This window comes from Anas platyrhynchos, chromosome 25, assembly GCF_047663525.1.
Source record: "Anas platyrhynchos isolate ZD024472 breed Pekin duck chromosome 25, IASCAAS_PekinDuck_T2T, whole genome shotgun sequence".
In the NCBI taxonomy this organism is placed as follows: domain Eukaryota; kingdom Metazoa; phylum Chordata; class Aves; order Anseriformes; family Anatidae; genus Anas; species Anas platyrhynchos.
Window position 1 is genome coordinate 5789321 of NC_092611.1, and position 6769 is coordinate 5796089.

At 43.5% G+C, this 6769-nt stretch overlaps 1 protein-coding gene across 1 annotated transcript in view; it reads right to left on the bottom strand.

Moving 5' to 3' along the window:
• The window catches only part of B3GAT1 (beta-1,3-glucuronyltransferase 1), a 56389-nt gene extending 55207 nt beyond the window's left edge, over window positions 1–1182 (bottom strand). The window contains exons 1-2 of the mRNA XM_072027700.1: window positions 990–1182; window positions 842–921 (exon numbers count right to left, since the gene is read on the bottom strand). The gene's annotated coding sequence lies outside the window, so the exon portion shown is untranslated. The remainder of the gene's footprint in view (window positions 1–841; window positions 922–989) is intronic.
• Between the last annotated feature and the right edge of the window lie 5587 nt (window positions 1183–6769).

A 6769-nucleotide genomic window follows, 5' to 3' on the forward strand; every position in this document is an offset into this window, starting at 1 on the left:
TGCCATTTTAGCCCTCCCCTAACCTTCTAGCTCACATTTTTCCTATGCATTCCCTTCTAGATCTCATGCTGTCCCATATTCTTTCTTCCTTCAGGCTTTGTGCTGGGAAGGTGTGTGGGGGGAACGCTTAGCTTATATAGCACAGCTACTGTGCAGGGTGAAAGGTGGGAACCCCTTAAGGAAGTTAAGTTCCTGAGAGTTTTGGCACATTTAATACCTTTGTGACAAAACCTGAAAGAGCAATAAAAATGAAAGCCTGCAGGTCTATGGTGTGAGCTGTAAAGATGCAGCCTCCACAATCACAGCCTGGAAATTGGGCTGTGAAGGCAGTGAGAACACAGCAGTGTCACTCACGAGACACTTCATCGAGCCAGCAAGGCTGCCAGAATGGCTTTCCTTGTTGGCAGAGTCCAAAGGAGCACGAAAACATTAATCAAAGCAAAAATAAATCAGGCTACTTTTAATTTAAAACCCCGCCATGCTGGACTCCTGTTCAGCTTTGGCAACACACAGGCTTCAGGAGCATCTTAGTTCATCCAAACCATGGAATACTTTTTCTGAAGCCACTGCAGAACCGTGTGCTCAAGGCCCAAAGGGTGGTTGTTGTCTGCACAGCGATCCTTTCCAGAAGGAAAGGGAAGCAATGCGTTATTAGCAGAGCCAATTTGCTGCCTGTCTGTAGAAGGAACTGTCACAAACACGCTGTAGCATAGTAAATCCAGCCAATTTGCACCTGTAGTTGTAGCAAAACATACCACAGGAAAAAAAAAAAAAAGCACTGTCAGCAAGCTGACACCTCTTCCCAACGTTTATCTGTCCCCTTGCTCAAAAGTTCACTGACCTTGCTCACATCCCTCCTCCTCTCTGGGGAGTTTGCACAACCGCTGTCCAGCCTCGTGGCTCACCTACTGGGGACGGTCTCTGCAAAAAGAAGGAATCTACAGTCAGCCCTTCCCTCATCCTGCCAGGGAAGAGAGGGCAGATTGAACCTTAGAATACAAGTAAATGCATGGATGCTTCTTTCCAGATCTTTCCTTCTTTCCAGTTTTTAAAAGGAGCAGGGCAAAGCTGGATATTCTAATGCTTATTTATTTTCCTCATGGGCACAACACAAGGCATAAAGAGGTGAAGTGATTTGCCTACGGCAGCAGAGCAAGTCAGCAGCAGAGTGAGCGTGTAGCTGTGACAGCCAGACGAGCCCACCTGACTACGCCACCTCTTGCTCCAGCTGCAGCACATTTACATCCCAGCATCATTAGTTTGTTGTCTTTACACAGGCTAAATTTACACAGCAGCAAAAAGAAAGGAAAATGTGTAGAGAAAGGGACATAACATTGGCTCCGTGGGGATTCTGTATTAACCAGGCAGGGATATGGCATTTATCAGATGCAGATAAGCATTCGAGGAACGAGGGGAGAAGTATTCATTAGCTGGTGATATGTATTTCCATGCAGCAGATTTTTCTTCCCTTCTGATCAGCAAATCACACCTTTTGCAGCAGGATTAGTTGATGCCTTTAATGATAGTATAAGAAGATTATATTTCCCCTTTCTCTTCACAATTCGAAGCTCTTAAACACAGAGGAGCAGCTTCCTTGCAATATCACCACGGAATTACCACTCTCCTCACATAAACAGCCAGAGAGGCCATCAGAGTGGAGCAGGGGTATTTGCCTTGAACATATTCGCACAACAGCTCAGCAAGAGAAAATAGCAGCCGCAGATGAACCCTTCAGATCGCATCGCCGCTGAGGGCCTGTCAATTGCCATTTGTCCTGATCCACTGGCAGTGCTCAGGAGATGAACTGATGCTCTTGGCTTTCTGGTGGAGACCTGAGATGCGATTGCATCCAAACACGGAGCCACACGGCCCCTTTGGATGCTTCGAGGCCATCTGAGCTGCGGCCAAAGCTGAGGGAAACGGCATTGGTCATGGGAACTGGTATGCAGGGGAAAATATTCCGCATTTCTCGTGTGAAAGGGTTTGCAGCTTTAAGCACTGGCATCCAGGGGATGTTTATAGTGCAAGATGCAAATGAAGGAACATGTCTCCGAGACAGAAAACTCTAATTAGCAAATAGTCCATCCAGGCCCAGTTAACCATTTAGATTGCCTGGCAGCACCGAGCAGGTCTTGGAAGCAGCCGTGGCGTTTTTTGATGGCAGGAGGCCTGGCCTTTCAAAGCTTAGGCGCAGCGAGGTTGAAAGCAAGCCAACGAGAGGGAAGCAGAAACCAAAGGTGCATACAGAATAAAAATGTGTTACAGGAAAACAGAAGAGTAAAAATAAAAAGCTTTCCATGAATTAAATGATTCAGCTCAGTAACTGCAGTCCCGTTAAACTTCTCCCAGGCTCTAATCCTGTTACTCAGAACAGGGAAGCATTGCTTTTTGATTAGTTTGGGCATCCACCGTTAGGGATTCCTAATCCATCCCCCATTTATCACTTACCTTGCCAGGGAAAGGCAGGGTGGCACAAAGAGCCAGTGTTCTCTTCATGTAGGCATCGTTAATGAAAACCTTTCCTGAGCAATAAAGTGCTGATTGGAGAAAGCTGTCACAGAATTTCTTTCCTCAGGAAAAGCCTCAAAGGCAAAGTGGTGGTGGCACCGTCTATAGCTCCTGAAGCATCCAACCCTTTCCATCACTCACTAATAAGGACATCAAAAATACCAAGAAGACAGTTGAGAATGGGAAACGTAACAGAGAGACAAAGACTATTTTTTCCCTACATTTTGAACCTGCTTTTACAATCCCTCATAAGAGACATTGTTCTCTATTAAAGCCTAGAGGGTGATTTGCAGGTACAGAAAGGACCTAATCTCTACAGAACTACCTTGTTTTTGGAGTTACTTCTGAAGAACCCTTTTTAATTCTAAAGAATTCTTTCAGTTTCATCCTTCTGAAGTTCCACAGGCCTCTCTCAGGCCATCGGTATAGATTTGTAAGGCTGACAAACAGCATTTAAAAAAACAACAGCACAGTAGGACAGAAACAAATCTGAGTACTGGCACCGTCAGTGTGGCTGTTTCCCTGCTGAGCAACAGTGATGCTGTTTGCTACACTGCACACCAGCCCCTGAGCCTAGGAGAGGCCAACAGGCAGCACTGCCGCTTTTCTATCTGTACAACTCCAGAATTTAGAGAAATTCACTAAAGGAACCTGAGGGAAGGTCTTCCTGGGTAGAGAGTACACAGGCACTCTGTAAAACAAAAGGGAGGCTGAGCGTGGTTTGATGTTTACTGTTTGCATACTGCTCAGTGTCCGAAGTGCTTTGCAGACATGCACAAAGACAGTGCTGCAGTCCTGAAACACTACAGCAAATCGGGATGTAAAGGAACAAAGGGTTACGTTTCCTCTTTCCTGCACGCCTGCATCAATCTGAGGGCTTTGATTTCACTGCCTGTCTGGACACTGGGATTTCAGAGCTGTGACTATTTACTCTGACAAATTATAAGACACTGATCAGCCCCCGAGTTTTCTTGGAGCTACAGGTAAAAAAATAATTGTTTCTACCAGAGCGTCTGGAATAAACCCAAGCTCAACAAAGAAATATCATTTCTGGGAAGCCAGACTGGTTTATTTGTCTTCATATCATCCGTCTTCCTTGTTGCTGTACCTCCACCCATGTGTTTCTGCTGCTCCCTGAGCCAGTGGAATGAATAAAAATCCCAGGCTGAGCCTTTATTAGCATGTGTAATGCAAGTCAAGCTGCTTTGAATGTCCTCTTGTTGGGTATTAATGCAGCATGCCATTTGTTACACAAGTATTTTGCTGTGGCAGACAGAAAGTGACATTTATGGGACTATCATGAGAATGAATTTCACCATCCATTAAAATGATGTACAGGTAAACACTCCATTCATTCTAAATCTATGAGCTTTGGTTCTTTCTCTGCTCTGGTAGATGGGTCCATCAATACAGCTACTATTAGCCAAACTATTTGCTGGGAAGTGAGAACTGCTGAAAAATGTTACAGGCCTGTAATTAAAGGGATTGTAGCTTGAAGGGAGAGCACAAGAATTAAAGTTATTAGTGAACTCTCCTCTTATAGATCCGCATGTGTGCAGCAGCTGGGATGCATTGGCAGAGCTGTGCTGCTGGAAAAGCCTTGTCTCGTTCAGACACAAGGAAACGCGGCTCCTGGCTCGGTCATCTACAAGCACTGAACCCAGGACCAGCAGGTCTTCAAGATAAAAAGGAGGACAATGTCTGCAAAAGCTATAAATCTGATTTATGTACGACTATGTGGGGTACAGACACTAGAAAAGAGAAGTCAGTGTAAGCTATTGACAGTGGTTCCTTGGCTACTGGCTGGAGCTGTTGCACAGTAGGGCAGGTTGGTGATAATCAGTCACCAGGTCCCACCTAGGACGTGGCCACAGCTGAAGGTCAAGATCTTAAAACAACATGGGAGGAAGGTTCAGAATCCCCTGCTAGGGAGGCTATTATATAAATGTACGTTTTGCTCTGAGAAATGTACAAGGTAGAGGGAAAACATGCTATAAATGTAAGCCACATCATTGGGAAAATGAAGTACAGTTGTTTATCCACTGTAATTGTAGAAATTAAGGTAATAACAATTACAATTAAGTGACTCATATGTACTACTGTGCAATTAATTTAGGCTTAGAGGGAATGTTATTGTGTATTAAATAAAAGCCAAATGATGATATATCAAGTTGTCTCTATGATTCAGCCCATGCATTGCTCATCTGGACCCAGCACCAGGCCATCTGCAGCGCAACGTGACGTTGGAGGAAGCCGTACGTATGGAAGAGGCCACGCTCCCTGCGATGGAACATTAAGCCACGTCTCTGACGACCTTTGATGCTTTTTGTAAAGTGAAGTTGTTCACCCACCTTTCTTAGGCAAATACTAGAGCAGAAGAGTTGTGTTTGTTCTGTTTGAGCTTCAGTCATATTCATTTGCCATTCCTGTTCTTTCTGAGCGTGTTCCTAATCTCCTTTTTAATAGTTCCAAGCAAAATGTCTGTGCAATGTCAGATTTCCTATGTATAAATCCAATCTGGAGGTCCTTTGTTGTGTATATTACACAGTATTATTTAGGCAGACTCCTCAGGACTGAATTATACAAGGATCTCACGTCCTGGTCCAGCATGAGCAATGTCACTAATTCAGCACAACATGAAGCCAGGAGCCCTCTGTAAGATCAGAGTCATGCACAGGCTCCCCCTGCACCCACAGACAGGCAGAAATTATGCAGAAGCTTCAAAAGAAGAGCTAGTTATCTCGGCTGTTTATTGACAGTGAAACATCACAGTGACAATCACAGGAGCTATGTTCTTAAGATAAATTGCCTGAGTTCCCCACACACTTGTTGCATTTATGTGAATGCTTTTCCTGCAGGGAAGCCACAAAGAGGTTTTGCGAATGTTTTGAGTCACTGCATCTCTAATCCCCTTCGTCAGCTTTTAACTATTAGTTTGGTGACACTCACAATAAAAATATGGTTGTGCTCACAGCAAAATGTGTGTCTAGCCCACACAAATCAAAGGAGAGAAAAGACATTCATATCTCCTTCTGAATTGAAATTCTTACATTTCCACTGTCTAAACATTTCTAGCCTGAGTTTATGACTTACCACCTGTGGTCTCCTACTCATCCAATAAGAAGTAGGGAATTCAGAAGTATGGCATGAAAACTTTTAAGAAAGAAGCATCTTTCTTTTCAAGATAATATTGTTAGACTAAGTGAAAAAAAGGGTATGGAAAAATCAATGCAAAAATTATTTCCAAGTAGGATATTTAATAAAATTATCCCAGAGACATCAGCAGGTCTCATATCCCTGTAAATATGTTTCCTGTAATCAGCTAGTATGTAATTAACACCCAGTAACTACCTGACAGAGGCTATATGGATTCTTTAAGACACTTCATTTAGAAAGCGTGGCTGAATTGTATTGGAAGTGGTTCCTCTGGCCTGGCTATCCAGTAGCTATTCTTCTGCAGAAGCAAAAGCTTTATCTCACGGGCAGCTTGTCTGACTTTGGTAAACTTGAAAAGCTACAATTCACCTTCAAAGTGGATCTATTTAATTCATTCTCCTCTTTCTTTCAATTACAGTCACTTCCCCGAGGAAAGGAAACTGAAGAGAACCCGTTAGCTGCAGCTGAAGCAAGGAATCAGAAAGGAAGTAGGTAAAAAAGAGCATTTCCTTAAAACTGTATTAGGAATAATTACTAAAACTGCACAGTTCTTGTTATATCAAGCATAAGAATAATTTCAGAGTAGTCTTCACTCTCCTTGCTGGTTTCTGTTCCTATTCAGTTTGACATGTATGTCTTCAACTGCTTTTGTATAAGCTAAGCTTTTTCTTTGATCTCTTTATTAGCAGGAGCCCTTGGAACAGCATTTTTATTAAAAATCACTACCTTGCCAAAGATCCTGTCTCTCAGAGTGGGTAAAACCAAATACGAAGGGAAAACTGTAACCAGAGGGCAAGCATACCTCTCCCCAGCACAATCTCACAGCCTCCAGAGATGGTCAGTTAAGGGTTTCTTGATTCACAGGTGGCATCTTTTTCACAAGTCATGAAGGATATTTTTTTTTCCATTAAATTGTGCAGGTGTACCTGTCTATTCTGTTGTTTTCAAGTAGGTACAACTGACCTAGAAAAATTTTGCACAAGACACTTCAGGCAACTCAGACCCTTCTCCAGATGTCGCCTGCTGCAAAAGGCCCTCGTTTCGGGTGGGTGGGGAAGGCAAAAAGCAGCAGCTGTTGTAGAAACGATGAACTCTGGAGGAATGT